Raw genomic sequence first — 17,500 nt, forward strand, 5'->3', positions numbered from 1 at the left:
CACTACAACAGCACTGGGTGCAGTACTCGCTCCGGCATCGAAGAATTTTGCACTAAAAAATGCACAAAATGTGACCTATTTCGTCGCCTATAGAGGACGGAAAGAATGTCATTTTGAACATTGTTATGACATTCTTTCCGTCAAAAAAGTCAATTTAACGGTGTTAAATGAAGCGAGCATCCACACAATTAGGTTGCCATCCAGAGTTTAGGTTGCCATCCACGTGTGGATAGTTGCCTTATGGTGATTTAGGCAACCAAACCTGTGGAAACATGGGTACACACCCACAAACACACACACACACACACACACACACACACACACATACATGCAAGGCCACCCAACTGGGTTTATTGCTAACATTATGTCAACTGGGTTCCACATGTTCTAAACTAGTGAGCACTTCAAAAAGCACTATACAGCTTCATTTAGTTGTAAATGATCCGAATATGAGTAAAAAAGAAAAATATCTAAACAAACTTCGATGTTGCTGACTTTGGAAAAGTTTGGAAAAGTGGGTTTCTTTTTTGTACTAGTGGGTGAATTCCTTGAGATACACACCGACGACCAAACTACCAAACTGGGTTCCAAACCTGATTCTGCTGTTTGGAGCCTAAATTTGGAAGTTCCACCTTGTTCTCTCAGGGGCGGATCCAGGGGGGGGTTCTGGACCCCCCCCCCCCCCCGCCCCCCCCCCCGCTTAAATTTTTTTTTTTAAATTAAAAACAAAGAAAAACTGATGGCTCAGGTTGCACCAGATTGCTCCATTTTCCTTGATTTATATCAAAACTGTTCCGGGGGGGCATGCCCCCAGACCCTATAGGAGCAGGCCTTTGTCTTTTAAGTGACAGTTTTAGAAAGTAGGTCGGCAATTTGCTGTCTCAGGTTACACCAGATTGGTCAATTGTCCTTGTTTTGATCCAAATTTGTCTTCCTAAATATACTTTTTGGAAGGTGTATTAGAGGAATTCCGGGGGGGGGGGGGGGCATGCCCCCAGACCCCCCTAGATGGTTTAAACACTTCGCGTCCTCAATTAACTGTTTCGCGTTGTCGAACTCTCCCTAAAAGACATTTGAACCCCCCCCCCCCTCTTAACCATGCTGTGATCCGCCCCTGTTTCTTGTGTGTGTGTGTGCGTTTCGATATCAGTAACTCATCGTCAATTGTGGAAAGTCATAATAAGCCTGGACACATTAAATTTGCCGCCACACCAAATACGAATTGTGATGTTCAGGAATGAGCCTATGTCCGAAAATGGAATTTCTTAGCCTATGGTTACAAATAAATGTCTAACCAATGGCTAAAAGCCATTTAGCCACAGGCATATTAATGCATTCGGCCTTGGACTAAACATTCGTTTTGGTGGTAGAGGGCCTCACCACTATTAAAAAAAAAGGAAAAAAGGTCATGCATTCTGTACAGTATTCAACATTCAACAGAACATTCATTCGTCCATTGGCTAATCCGCAATTTGTAGCATTATTTGTGAAGTCTGTAACGCTCCTATTATAGACATGGATGCAAACACTCAAGACAAATGGATCAAGTTTAGTCAGCCAATTTTATTTAAATCAATGTTAACTGACAAAACACTTTTTGTGAGCAAAACACCGAATGAACTACAACAGCAAATTTAATTTGAAACATTAACCAAGCACATTTATGAAAAATGATGAAACTAAAATAACAAATAATCAGCATATTTTACATAAAACGAGCCTAATTTTCACCAAATTGTAATATCTCCACAAGTCATGGGCCAAAATTTACAACAGACATGAGATTATTCAGTAATCCCTTTGGTGAAAATGGTCCATGGAATTCAAACAGTATACGAAAACTAGTGACATTCCTTCTGGTAATTTGTCTTGGAAGAAAACAAAAGCATATACTGCATAAAAGTATATATGTACATGCCTCAGGTATTCAGGACTCAAGAATACTTATTCCTCAGCCCATAAATAGGGTGATACACCATAACATTAACAAACAGAAATTCATATGAAAATATTCGGCACACAGGCATACTTGATACTGGGTTAGTCTTTCTTTCTTTATTTATTTGGTGTTTAACGTCGTTTTCAACCACGAAGGTTATATCGCGACGAGGGAAAGGGGGAGATGGGATAGGGGAAAGGGGGGAGATGGGATAGAGCCACTTGTTAAGTGTTTCTTGTTCACAAAAGCACTAATCAAAAAAATTGCTCCAGGAGCTTGCAACGTAGTACAATATATGACCTTACTGGGAGAATGCAAGTTTCCAGTACAAAGTCAAGTCAAGTCAAGTCAAGTTTTATTCCGATAAAACCCCGTGAGGGTACATGGAAAATTAAAAAACACAATAAAAACACATTTCATTCAACACCAAATAAAAGGAACTAAAACAAAAAGAAATCAGGCTATGTACAGAAAAGGGAGTTGAGGGGTGAGGGAGAGCAAAAACAATACAAGAAAAAGTGTCATGAAGAAGGACTAAACATTTCTTACATACTGCTTGACTAAAATCTTTACAAACATTGACTATATTCTATACAAGAACCACTCAACAAGGGTTAAAGGAGAAACAGAATCCGTTAGTCGCCTCATACGACATGCGGGGTGCAGAGAAATAAGGATGTGGAAAAGAAGACTTTTGGTAAGTGAAATAAAGGTGATGGATCCAGTCAGGTAGAAATAAGACAACAAGAAAAGAATTGGAAAACTGCAGGGAATAGTAGGGAGAGTTTTCTTGGAAGGAAATATAGGTGAAAGGACTGGTAAGGCAGAAATAAGACAAAAGAAGAGAAGAAACAGAACCGTTAGTCGCCTCTTACGACATGCAGGGTAGCATCGGGTAAATTCTTTCTAGTCCCAACCAATATGGGACTCCCCCTAACCCACGGGGGGTACTGGGTTAGTCACATGTGCATGCATATCTGACACTTCTTCATGAATTTCACATGCATGTCCGCTGCATTTGTTCCCCAATCATCCGCATATTCACATACCTTTTTAACATACGATAACTATATATACGCTCTTGCAAAAAATATGAACGTGTGATCAATAAAACAAATGTTGTCATGTAATAAACTGACATAGTTTTCCTGGACAAAACGTATTACAATACCATCAACTTAACCAAATACAACTTCTTTTTGTGTTTTTGGCTTTCAAATAAAAAATGGCCAGTTTTCTAACATGTGCAGCTGCGCAGGGTTCTGTGACTGTACAATTGTGTTGACAATCGAAACATACATGGTATCCTGTATTATTTTGCTGCAATCAACTCTGCACGCAAATCTTCATACGCTAGGCATACAAATACAAAATGCACATCACTTTCAATACATGTTTTACAAAAAGGACAGAAAAATGCCGTAGTTAATTTAGTTTTATCATGGCTGTGCTTATTTGGCTCTGTAACTGCTAATCCCATTCGAAAACTTGCAAGGGTCTTGCGGCTGGACCAATTTTGACATTGCAATCAATTAACCATTGCATACATGTTTGAACAAATACAGGGATTGACTGAACTCCTGGGTTTTCCCATACAAATCCAAATCTATACAAACCCAGGTGAACATTGGTGGCCCAATTTGTTTAATCCTTTTCATCCAACTTCAAGAGCATATTATACGCTTTTCTTGGTATCCTGTTTTCATTCATTATTGTTATTTTCAACCAATATTGTAACACACACATATAGCAATTTAAAAACATTGACTATCTTCCAGTGTCTCCAAAAACCATATCATTCGGAGTACACTCCTGTTTGTGACCAAGTGTAACCATGCTATAGCCTGGTTGATAGTACTAATTATCATTCCAGACGTATCCCTCAATATCTTAGAAAGTCTTCCAAGTTCGGGGAGTCTGCAACTTATCAATGTGTCTTCTTGAGAACAGTCTTTCCCCATACTTTAAAGGCTGACATAGTCCTATTTAATAATTTTAATTACTTCCAGGGCTTTTCCCATCGTTGCGGGGATGTATAAATTAAGCTTCCTGCAAAGTTTTAGGTTTGAAGTCCTTACCAATTACGAGAAATAATTAATTCTTTATAAAGTTTATTGCTATGTTTAGCAACAGTTCTCCAGGACTTAGGCTATTTTTAGACTGTCAACACAGACAGTACAGCTTCATCAATCCCCGCGTGAAGGAAATCGCTCACCTTTCTTTCTTAATTTGGTGTTTAACGTCGTTTTCAACCACGAAGGGTTATTTCGCGACGGGGAAAGGGGGAAGATGGGATAGAGCCACTTGTCAATTGTTTCTTGTTCACAAAAGCACTAATCAAAAATTTGCTCCAAGGGCTTGCAACGTAGTACAATATATTACCTAACTGGGAGAATTCAAGTTTCCAGTACAAAGGACTTAACATTTCTTACATACTGCTTGACTAAATTCTGTACAAAAATTGACTATATAATATTCTATACAAGAAACACTTAACAAGGGTAAAAGGAGAAACAAAATCCGTTAGTCGCCTCTTACGACATGGGGAGCATCGGGTAAATTCTTCCCCCTAACCCGCGGGGGGTAATCGCTCACCTTCCACGTGCAAAACGTAGTGATATTGACACGCCAGATTAGCGCGGTAGTGTATTGTGCTAAGCAGGAAAGCGAGCTTTTCTGTATTCTTGTTAACTTCGCAATTTCCGGAAAACATCCACTTTCACTTTGAGACTGTTCCGTTTACATTCGACACTATCAACACCACTTTGCAATACTGCAATAATTTTTTCTGTGTTCGAAAGCTACAGCCAATCTTTATTATATCCCTTTAGGTACAGTTTTATAACATTATTGGCACATGTAAACAATAGGAATTAATTAATGAACGCTACGTAAAGGGCAGCCTTTAAGAGAAGCGAATCTGAAAATGTCATCGTCTTTCATTTTTCCAATTACCTTTTCAAAAAACTGTTTTAAAAAAAAGTCGGTTTATGAAATAGGGACCCACTTTGTTTACTACTGTTTCTAGCAGAAAAGTGTCAAATGAGGGTTCTGAGAAGTTTTCAAGGCTGGAACCTTTTTGTGCACTTTCGTCAATTTTGTGTGTATATTAGTTCACACACCAAAGCGTGTGAAAAAGTTTCCGACTTGCCGAAACACACAGCCCAAGGACAGATAACTCTAGTTACTGACGAGTTGCAGTTTCAAGATGGCGACGACTCGTGGATCCAAGGTAAGCTTGTCGGCGAAGCAAGTTTCTTTTTTCACTGCCAAAATCTGAGCTACCTCTGGCTCTTCTTTGTGAACTCATTCAAGGTGGGTAGACATTTTTACATTGACTTGTTGGCAAAAAATACAACAATGTTTTTTGCATTTATCTCCGCCCCCACCCCCCCCCCCCCCCACCTGACAGTGCCTCTTTGAGTAGAGCAGGAAACTGAACACTTGAATGGTCACTTGAATGGTCACTTGAAAGGACTTGCTTTGGCTGGCAAAGAGATGATCGGCATCCTGAATCTGCAGAATACAACATCCCACAAAGGTTAGGGTAAGAGTGTGAGACAACATAATCTTACTCACAACAATTGGACAGGAAGAATTATATTCAAAAATGCAGTTGTTGCAAGCAAAGTTTGAGTGACATAGAGGGAAAAAACAGAGAGAGAAAGAGAGAGTGAGAGTATATTGCGAAGGTGATGGACACATTAATCATTAAAAAAAAACACACACACACACACACACATAACATTATTTATTAGTATATAGACCTTGGGAAATAGAGACACAGAGGAAATTAGACCTCAGGGAACAGAGATCTGGGGGATGACTAACCTGAGGAACAGACCTGGAGGAACACAGACCTGAAGAACACACCAGGGGGAACACAGACTTGGGGGAACACAGACCTGGGGAACAGACCTGGGGAAACACAGACCTGAGGAACAGACCTGGTGGAACACAGACCTGAGAAACATAACTGGGGGAACACAGACCTGGGGGATCACAGACCTGGGGGAACACATACCTTGGGGAGCAGACCTGGGGGAACACAGACCTGAGAAACAGATCTTGTGGAACACAGACATAGGGAAACAGACCTGGGGAACACAGACCTGAGAAACAGACCTGGGGGAACAGACCTGGGGAAACACAGACTTGGGGGAACACAGACCTGAGGAACAAACCTGGGGGAACACAGACTTGGGAGAACACAGACCTGAGGAACAGACCTGGGAGAACACAGACCTGGGGAAACACAGACTTGGGGAAACACAGACCTGCGGGAACACATACCTGGGGGAACACAGACCTGAGGAACAGACCTGGGGGAACACAGACTTGAGGAACACACCTGGGGAAACACAGACTTGGGGGAACACAGACCTGAGGAACAGACCTGGGGAAACACAGACCTGAGGAACAGACCTGGGGGAACACAGACCTGCCTACCCCCAAAATTACAAGGTGTAATGAGTCAAGCCAAAAAGAGTAATCTGTTGGAAGAAAGTGTATTCAGGTTCCATTCGGCAATCATTTCGCACATTGTCACTAAGTCTTCTGCTCGGATAATTTCTCCTTCCAGTTTTGTTACTGTATCACTCAACTTCCTGATAAAGAAACAGGTAATTTGAACGTCTATGAGCTCTCTGTACTGCATCCTTGTGATCATTTGTCCCGATGTGCTATCAGGGCCTAGCATTGGAAAAAGTGAGTTCAGCTTACAAAGGCGGGGGTCTGGCCCCTGGTGGGGGAAAAAAAGAAGAAATATAAATATATATAGTGGTGAAATAGAAAAAAACTCATAGAAAATTTGAAAAATAAATTGAGATTTTTTTTACCTAAAATGACCCCCCCCCCCCCCCCCCCCCAGAAGATTGAGCAACTAAATTATGCCTTCACCAACAAGCAAAACACAGACAGAAAACAAGAAAACTGACAATCTTGTGTTATTTGGCCTGAAAGTGCCATTCCCACTTCCAGGAATACCTAGATTCTTTGTCACTGAATCGCTGACCACGTTCAACAATGTCGCTTCGAGACATTATTTCAAGTCTAGAGCCACAAAACACCGGCACAAAGCATGGTCGCGCGATGCCACAGGAAGTGCGTGCTCAAGCAAACTGTCAAACCGATTGAGAATTGAACCGAACAGCGCACAAAACGAAAGCTGGGACTGTTTGGGTTTACCGTTTGGGAATAACAGGTTTTTGCATTTCGGAGTACACCAAATCGAGTTCCGCGTACTGGAGATGTTATTTCGGCGTAAAGTAAGCCGAACAGCTTACAATGCTAGGCCCTGGCTATGCACAGTCATATTTTCCAATGTGTGCACACGAAAAGTCACAGTGGCAAAGGGAACACAAGACGTGCTTTGGTCCTTTTGATTAAGGTCCTAGGCATGGCCACGATTTCATTTAGCTAGCTGCCTTTGTATTTCTGTTGAATGCCCGAGTTGCCCAGTAGAGTCCATGCAGCACTGTATGCTGATGACCTTGTTCTCTGGTGCACTGAGGAGCATGCAACAACTGCGACCTACAGGATGCAACTTGCCCTCGAGAAAGTTGCAGCTTGGACAGACAACTGGTGTGTAACCATCAACAGAGACAAGACAACAGCTACTCTCTTCACACTCTCCGCCAAAGTACAACCTGGAAGACTGACGTTGGGTGACACGCCACTGAAGTTTGAAGACCAGCAAACTTACCTCGGAGTCACATATGACAAACGCATGACATGGCAACATCACATCATGAATGCGGAAGCAAAAGCCAGAAGAAAACTGAACATCATGAGGAAACTGGCAGGATCACAATGGGGCGCAAACGAAAAGATCCTCAAGACAGTGTACCAGGGGACCGTACGACCTCACCTTGAGTACGGATCTAGCTCTTGGATGACAGCAGCCAAGACGCACCTTCAAACCCTAGAGATAGTCCAAAATCAAGCGATGAGAATCATCACAGGCGCTATGAAGACAACCCCAATAGACAAGATGCAACAGGTGACCGGCATACCTCCACTCAGCAAGAGAAGAGAATGCAAAGCGATGGTACAAGACATCAAGTACCAGTGCATTCCAGACCACCAAATGAATGCAAGGATAAAGCAGCTCTCTTCTGGCAGGCTAAAGAGATCAAGCTTTGCAACTGAGACACGGGCCCTGAAGAGAGAACACCAAGCAAAGATGCCTGAACTGGTTCACCCATCACACTTCTCCCTTGAAGAACCACCCTGGAAAAACAACCTTGAAAACGTGTCCATCCAGACCACAGTTCCTCATCTCACAACAAAAGATGAACAGAGCGATGTGCAGAAGAAAGCCAGGTGACACTTGCCATGCTCGACGAAAGATACCCCCAAGAAGCATGGATGCGGGTCTTTACAGATGGGTCCGCCACAGATGCCGTCAAGAGAGGAGGAGCTGGTGTCTACATCCAACACCCCAGTGGAGAGTGGCAAGCAGAGGCTATACCAACTGGCCTCCATTGCACCAACTACAGAGCAGAGGTAGAAGCGCTTATCCACGCAGCCAATACCATCAGCAGCAAGGTCAATCCCGACACCCAAGTTGTCTTCCTGACTGATGCCTTGTCTGTGCTGCAAGCAGTCAACAACAACAAACTGCCTCAGCTTACAACGACACTTCATAACATCACTTGTCTGAAGACTGTATTCGACAAGCGCTTAGAACTGTACCCACGGAATACGCGCTATATAAGCTTCATATTGATTGATTGATTGATATTGCAGTGGGTCCCCTAACACTGCGGGATAGAGGGGAACGAACAAGCGGATAAAATGGCCAAACTGGGTGCGGAGGACGAACAAGAAGAAAACCCAGTGAGCTCCACAGAGATGAAAACCGTCATAAAGTCTCTGCTTAAACCCCCCCCCAACGCACGACAGCAACCACCAACTGTCAAGACCTGAACAGGTAGTCATTTTTCGCCTGAGAACAGGGCACAACAGAATGCAACAACACCTGCACAAAAAACTGCGAGCCGTGCCCTCCCCCATGTGTCCCTGTGGAGACGCAGAGCAGGATGCAGCCCACATCCTGCAGGACTGCAGGAATCTCCAGCCCCTGAGGAGAGAGATCTGGACCAGGCCGGTGCCCCTTCATGAGAAGCTGCATGGACCTGTGGAGGCTCTTCATAAGACCACCAGCTTCATTACCAGAGCTGGACTCCACGTTTAGCATTGCATATTGGCGAACGACAAGAAGAAGACAGACCTGGGGAAACACAGACCTGGGGGGACACAGACCTGAGAAACAGACCTTGGGGAACACAGACATAGGGAAACAGACCTGGGGGAACAGACCTGGGGAAACACAGACTTGGGGGAACACAGACCTGAGGAACAAACCTGGGGGAACACAGACTTGGGAGAACACAGACCTGAGGAACAGACCTGGGGGAACACAGACTTGGGGGAACACAGACCTGAGGAAACACAGACCTGGGGAAACACAGACCTGGGGGAACAGACCCGAGGAACACAGACCTGGGGGAACACAGACCTGGGGGAACACAGACCTGAGGAACAGACCTGGGGGAACACAGACTTGAGGAACAGGCCTGGGGAAACACAGACTTGGGGAAACACAGACTTGGGGAAACACAGACTTGGGGGAACACAGACCTGAGGAAACACAGACCTGAGGAACAGACCTGGGGGAACACAGACCTGCCTACCCCCAAAATTACAAGGTGTAATGAGTCAAGCCAAAAAGAGTAATCTGTTGGAAGAAAGTGTAATCAGGTTCCATTCGGCAATCATTTTGCACATTGACACTAAGTCTTCTGCTCGGATAATTTCTCCCTCCAGTTTTGTTACTGTATCACTCAACTTCCTGATAAAGAAACAGGTAATTTGAACGTCTTTTTGTTTCTATGAGCTCTCTGTACTGCATCCTTGTGATAATCTGTCCCGATGTGCTATGCACAGTCATATTTTCCAATGTGTGCACACGAAAAGTCACTGTGGCAAAGGGAACACAAGACGTGCTTTGGTCCTTTTGATTAAGGTCCTAGGCATGGCCACGATTTCATTTAGCTGCCTTTGTATTTCTGTTGAATGGCTGTCTTCTTTCTCACAGCAATCCTTTTACCACCACTGTGACAAGCTTCCTCGTCAGATTCGTCTGTCTCGTGGGGACTCAGATTTTCCACGCGTCGCTAATTCATTGTAATGCGAACGGCAGCGTCTATCTTGTTTGTGGCTGAACAGACCGGAAATGACCGGATATTGCCTAAATGATCTCGCGCAGGCGCAAACTCAAGCTCTGCGAAAGCAACTATACTGATCGGATTTACTTCGAGATAAGATGCAAAAAATCATACTTTTGGATTCTTAAAAATCGTACTTCCATTCTGGAAAGCATGGTGGCGTAGTTTGGGTTAACATTCGTAGTAAGTTACGCCCAAATCGTAAGGGTAGGCAGGTCTGGGAACACAGACCTGAGGAACAGACCTGGGGGAACACAGACCTGGGGGAACACAGACCTGGGGAAACACAGACCTGGGGGAACACAGACCTTAGAAACGGACCTGGAGAAACATAGACCTGGGGAAACACAGACCTGGGTAATGATGAAGCTGAATCCAGACACAAACAGACAATGAAGATAAGGCTAACCTAGATGGCGGTGGTGAGTATGAAGAATCGGTGAAGACTCGAACGGCCTCTTTACTCTCTTCCTCTTTCGACCTCGGCTTTCATGCCTCTCTGCTGACCCTTGGGCTATCCTGGTTTCATGGTCCTCTCTGGCACTGTGTGACACCCTGTTGAAAAACAAAAGGTTCAAGTAGTGGAGAGCCAGAACTGTCAATATTAATGCTGAGAGGAAAATTCAGCTGACAAGAATGCAAACAGACTAGATCCAAGTCATTCCAACATCATGGACAGCCTGGTTAAAGTATGAAACATGGTTTTGGAGGTGACCGCACATTAAAGTTTTAGGTTTCCCCGGTGTGCAGGGACAGCCAGACGGACGGACAGTCAGATGGACAGACAACCCGTCAGATAGACAGACAAATGGACAGACAGCCAGTCATATAGACAGACAGCAGACGGACAACCAGCCAGACGGACGGTCAGATGGACAGTCAGATGGACAGACAGCCAGACGGACAATCAAATTGAGGGACAGATGAAGGGATAACATGTAGGCAGTCATAGTCAGATGGAAACAAAGCAATATAGGCACTATCTAACATGTCAGAACAAAATCTAAACCAAGTCCTTGCTTTATCTTAAAATGATACAGACCCAGTTTTCTCCAAGTGTGAAAGGCAAGCATGGTTTACTCTTGGTCACAAACAAGAGCGTGAGCTTTCAGCCCAAGGTCACTATGGGAGCAGGTCTGTTTCCCCTGGTTAATGTTGTGCAGGGCTTTGTTTCCTGGGCCTGGAGGGAACATACACCCAGGGAATTTAGAACTAGGGAACTGAGACCAGAGAAAACATAATCATGGTGGAAAATATAAACCTCAGGGAACAGAGACCTGGGCAAACATATACCTGAAGGAACATAGACCTAAGAGAACATAGACTTGAAGGAACATAGACCTGGGGGAACATGGACCTGGGGAACATGGACATGGGTAATCGTGTAAGTGATCCCGGACAGAAAAGACAATGAAGATAAGACTAACCTAGATGGTGGTGGTGAGTATGAAGAATCGGATGAAGACTCGAACGGCCTCTTTTTTCTCCTTTCGTCCTCGGCTCTCACGCCTCTCTGCTGACGCTTTGGGTACCCTGGTTTGATGGTCCTCTCTGGCACTATGTGACAACCTGTTGAACAAGAAGGGCAAAGCCCATACGACTCACATGCTTGACCTTGATCTTTACATAGCAATGACATCATACACTAAGAACTGCTTTACACATTTTTCCTACCAAAATACATGTGACCTTGACCCAAGGTCAAGGTCATCCAAGGTCATGCAACACAAAGCTGTTAATTCAAGACATAGGAAGTACAATGGTGCTTATTGGCTCTTTCTACCATGAGATATGGTCACTTTTAGTGGTTCACTACCTTATTTTGGTCACATTTCATAAGGGTCAAAGTGACCTTGACCTTGATCATATGTGACCAAATGTGTCTCATGATGAAAGCATAACATGTGCCCCACATAATTTTTAAGTTTGAAACAGTTATCTTCCATAGTTCAGGGTCAAGGTCACTTCAAAATATGTATACAATCCAACTTTGAAGAGCTCCTGTGACCTTGACCTTGAAGCAAGGTAAACCAAACTGGTATCAAAAGATGGGGCTTACTTTGCCCTATATATCATATATAGGTGAGGTATTGAATCTCAAAAACTTCAGAGAAAATGGGGAAAATGTGAAAAATAGCTGTTTTTTAGACAACATTTATGGCCCCTGCGACCTTGACCTTGAAGCAAGGTCAAGATGCTATGTATGTTTTTTGGGGCCTTGTCATCATACACCATCTTGCCAAATTTGGTACTGATAGACTGAATAGTGTCCAAGAAATATCCAACGTTAAAGTTTTCCGGCCGGCCGGCCGGCCGGCCGGCCGGCCGGCCGGACGAACGGACGGACGACTCGGGTGAGTACATAGACTCACTTTTGCTTCGCATGTGAGTCAAAAAAAAGGTTCAAGTAGTGGAGATATAGAACTGTCAATATTAATGTTGAGGAAAATTCTGCTGACAAGAATGCAAACAGACTAGATCCAAGTCATTCCAACATCATGGACAGTCTGTTGAGGTATGAAATAAATTATAGTTTTGGAGGTGACCTCACGTTAAAGTTGTATTTTTCCCCGGCGTGCACGGACAGCCAGACGGACAACCTGATGGAGGGACAGATGAACGGATGACATTTAGGCAGTCATAGTCAGCTAGAAACAAAGCAATACGAGGGGGACTCATTATATTTTGGAACCTGGGCAAACTAATGAAGTCACTACTTTGCCTTTTTCATTACATCAAAGACCAGTTTGGGGAAAACTTGTGACAACAAAAATTACTTGATTCCGTGCAATAGTTTTCATTCTTATGAAACGCGCTTTTCGGTGACCTCGGCGATCAACCACAGTCGATCGACTGGGCAGTCGATCGACTGTCAGTCGGTTCACTGCTATCTTATGAAACTGGCCCCTGGGGCCCAGTCGATCGACTGTGGTTGATCGCCGGGTCACCGAAAAGCGCGTTTCATGAGCGAATCACCGTCACCCGCGGACAACCGCAGTCAACCAACTGTACAGTAATCCGAATGGCCAAGTCGAGGGCTAAATTTAGCAACATTACCACTTCCGTTTGCTCATTTGCACGTGGAAATGGCGATGGAAGAAAAAACTAGTCTCGGCCCGCTCAAAATAACAATGATCGAGACTTTCAGTAATTCCTTCGCGTGACGTCTAACCCTCTTACGCCATAATGTGACGTCTTCAAGACATAACCCTGACTTGTCTCCTGGATTACTGCGTCATGATAGATACATTTCGAAGAACAATCACAAGGTTTGGCTCACAATCCAAAAAAGTCAATCAATATGAGGCTTATGTCGCGCGTATTCCGTGGGTACAGTTCTAAGCGCAGGGATTTATTTTTAAAAAAATTAAAATTTTTATTTTATACAATTTATATTGCGCACATATTCAAGGCGCAGGGATTTATTTATGCCGTTTGAGATGGAATTGTTTTACACATCACATCACGCATTCATATCGGCCAGAGAAAACATAATCAAAGTGTGAGCATTGTCATTGTGTCATTGACTGTGCGGATAATTACATTTATTTTCGGTTTACCGCAGTAAGCCGAACACAGTGTTGGGGGGAGAGCATCACCGTGTTTGGCCGACTTCAGGTGAGATGACCCGCAGTCGGCCGACTGAAATTTTGTTTGTGAAACCCGATAATGTCGGATTACTGTGGTTCTCTCGGACAACTGCAGTTGATCGACTGTGTTTCTGGCTTATGAAACATAGACCTGGGCAAACATATATACCTGAAGGAACATAGACCCAAGGGAACACAGACCACAGGCGGAAGGTATCGTTCACTGGACCACTACTTTCATAGAAAGACTACAAGGTATGACACTCAGCTTCGAGTCTTGCTCCACTAACTTCAAAAAAAATTATGCAAATAATAATTGCCAATGTCGAGATTCTTTGTAACTTTACAAATGCCAGGATAAATGAATGTTCTAACTATCTGTACCTTTTATGTTTAGCTGCCTGTCCGCTGCACCGTATTTTGTGCGACCAAACGCGTCTGTCGCCGGCATATCACTTAGATCCCGTGGGAAAGCTGAACAGTTGTAGGTCCGAGGAGTTGGTAGTGCGATGCGCTCATTGGTTAATAACCGGATATTCGATGATTATTTTTGATTTGGCAAACGGTTCTTCACCAAAAACCTAACAAAAACCTAAAGTGAAACTCCCGTGGGTAGCTTCCCTTCGCTGCAATATTTACATATGTTTTAGACCAATGAGCACCCGTATGCATATTCGGTGCGGGATGCATGATTTCTTCCCAACTACAGGTAGCGGTTCGCAAACGAACATTCGTCAAAATGATGGTTAAAAACAACTTGCAGCAGACGGCAGCTGAAAATTAAAGATACATGTATGATGTAGTTAAAACAATCATTCAACTGTATTTATTTGACCTTACACAGACTGTTGGAAGAGGCAAACCGCCTTGAACACAAAAATTGTCCGCAGGAAGCGACTCCAAGAACACAGACGACTTGAAGCTGAGTGACATACCTTGTAGTCTTTCTATGAAAGTAGTGGTCCAGTGAACGATACCTTCCGCCTGTGCACAGACCTGGGCAAACATAGACCTGAAGGAACATGGACCTGGGGAACATGGACATGGGTTATCGTGTAAGTGATCCCGGACAGAAAAGACAATGAAGATAAGACTAACCTAGATTGTGGTGGTGAGTATGAAGAATCGGATGAAAACTCATACGGCCTCTTTTGTCCTGGGCTCTCATGCCTCTCTGCTGACGCTTTGAGTACCCTGGTTTGATTGTCCTCTCTTGCACTATGTGACAACCTGTTAAAAAACAAAAGGTTCAAGTAGTGGAGATATAGAACTGTCAATACTAATGCTGAGAGGAAAATTCAGCTGACAAGAATGCAAACAGACTAGATCCAAGTCATTCCAACATCATGGACAGTCTGTTGAGGTATGAAATATTTAGTTTTGGAGGTGACCTCACGTTAAAGTTGTATTTTTCCCCGGCGTGCACGGACAGCCAGACGGACAACCTGATGGAGGGACAGACAACCCCATCGTGCCCAGACATGTAGCCAGACGGACGGACAGTTAGATGGACAGACAGCCCGATGGACAACCGGATGGAGGGACAGATGAACGGATGACATTTAGGCAGTCATAGTCAGATGGAAACAAAACAATATAGGCACTATCTAACATGTCAGAACAAAATCTAAACCAAGTCCTTGCTTTATCTTAAAACGATGCAGACCAAGTTTTTTACAAGTGTGAAAGGCTAGCATGGTTACACTTGGTCACAAATAGGAGCGTGAGCCTTCAGCCCAAGGACACAATGGGAGCAGGTCCGTGTTTCCCCTGGTTAATGTCCCGCAGGGCTTTGTTCCCTGGCCCTGGAGGGAACATACACCTGGGGAACTGAGACCAGAGGGAATGGGGGGAAATAAAGGACTCGAGGAATAGAGACCTGAAGGAACATACACCTGGGAAACGTAGACCTAGCTAATCATGGAGCTGATCCCATGTGCAAAAGACAATGAAAATGAGGCTAACCTAGAAGGTAGTGATGAGTATGAAGACTCGAACGTCAATACAATACAATACAATACAATAACTTTATTAATCTCTAAAAGAGAAATTACATTGCTGAGCGTTTGTGTCCGTAATAATAACATACATAAAACATTCAAGATAAACATTTGTTCTTTGTCCTGAGAAAATATAGCACATTGGTTATCACATAAGAAAGTATATTAAAAATAAATTAACATGCATTCACCATCAACAATGCACAAAAGAAAGTCAGCACCTTGCCGGTTATCACATATTGTCTAAGATTAAGAGAGTAGAATGCAAAACAAAATCAACAATACTGAAACAATACAGAACACTGACCCCGTGCATCAGAGCGACAACACCAGCATCTACCGCCCCTCCTCTTTTGCCTCTCTGCCGACGCTTTGGATACCCTGGTTTCATGGGTCTCTTTGGCACCATGTGACACCCTGTTGAAAAACAAAAGGTTCAAGTAGTGGAGAGCCAGAACTGTCAATATTAATGCTGAGAGGAAAATTCAGCTGACAAGAAATTGAAGAATGCAAACAGCCTAGATCCAACATCATGGTTGAGGTATGAACATAGTTTTGGAGGTGGCCTCACTTTAAACTAAAGATGCACTGAAGTAGTACGAAGGGAAAATTAACAGAGGTAGAATGAAGTTGCTTTTATATCAATCTGAAAATAATTTCACAAAAATGAGCATCGCCAATTTGTATTATTTTTATTTATCAAAAGTGAATGAGCACACCTGGAAATTTTGGACTTGGTGCTTGACATAAGACTTGACATCATAACAGTACTTGGTGGGCTACCGTAATGACTTAGAGTGTACCAAAAGAGACAATCGCGAGCACTTTGTAAGTCTTTATAAAAAAAAAGTAAGCAAACTAGAAAACCATGCCCTGTTGTAAATGTTTCTTTTAGAGTTTAGACATTCAGATTCTGATGGCATCTGCTTTAAGTGTTTATTAATTCTCGTAACAGTGCATTCATGATTCAAGGGGCAGTAGGTGAATTTTTTTCAAATATAAATGTGACTGTGAGTGATAGGCCTATGCCACAGATGGTACAGAATCTATGATTATGTTATCAAAACGTGTCTAAGCTGAATTCGCGAAATAAAGAGAAAAGCGCCAACTCTTGAGTAGAGAGGTAATAAAGTAATCGCTAATCGAGCGAAATGGCAATCCGTGGCGACTTACTTAGGAGTCGGGAAGACGCAAATCCTGTGTATCGTCAAGAATAAAGACTCGGTGTTATCAAGATGGGGAGAAGGATAGCGAAGCGAAAGTACGCAAAGAAAGGTGCCTGTACGAAGACCTCAACGATCATGTATGAGACAAGTTTAGCGATGCACGGCGAAGAAACATTCCTGTGAGCAGAAACATGATTCGGGAGAAAAGTCGTTATGCTTTCTATCGAGCAGGACATTCGGATTTTACTGGTTGCGCCACAATGTCAAATGTGCTTCACTCGGCGGGGAGCGAGCATTACGCCATGAGTAAATTTTCTTTGAAACTTGAGTTAAAGTTGTTCTGCTGGACAGTAATGTGTTTGGGTGTGTGTGTGTGTAGATAGGACTGTAAACTGCAACTGTGTGTTTGTGTGTGTACATTGACAGTACATAACAGTACATACATTGTACACTGCAACCAAATTCATGACCGCCCGGGCCAAAAACTCAAACAACCATTTTAAGACTCCCCCCCCCCCCTTTTTTACGACCTAATTTTCAAGGTTTTTCCAAAGTCGTAAATGGGGGTTCTACT

General features: G+C 43.4%; 2 long non-coding RNA genes across 2 annotated transcripts in view; both read right to left on the reverse strand.

Moving 5' to 3' along the window:
• Positions 1-5,333: 5,333 nt before the first annotated feature.
• On the reverse strand, positions 5,334-15,003 carry LOC138963200 (uncharacterized). The gene is made up of 4 exons (XR_011454746.1): positions 14,859-15,003; positions 11,598-11,739; positions 10,580-10,725; positions 5,334-5,455 (listed from the first exon to the last, which is right to left on the reverse strand). It is a non-coding gene; the product is annotated as an uncharacterized lncRNA (long non-coding RNA).
• Positions 15,004-15,765: 762 nt separating this feature from the next.
• LOC138963201 (uncharacterized) overlaps positions 15,766-17,500 on the reverse strand; it is a 3,571-nt gene continuing 1,836 nt past the window's right edge. Inside the window, exon 3 of the long non-coding RNA XR_011454747.1 lies at positions 15,766-16,177. This is a non-coding gene — a long non-coding RNA (uncharacterized lncRNA). The remainder of the gene's footprint in view (positions 16,178-17,500) is intronic.

The sequence above is a fragment of the Littorina saxatilis genome, linkage group LG3, assembly GCF_037325665.1.
Source record: "Littorina saxatilis isolate snail1 linkage group LG3, US_GU_Lsax_2.0, whole genome shotgun sequence".
In the NCBI taxonomy this organism is placed as follows: Eukaryota; Metazoa; Mollusca; class Gastropoda; order Littorinimorpha; family Littorinidae; genus Littorina; species Littorina saxatilis.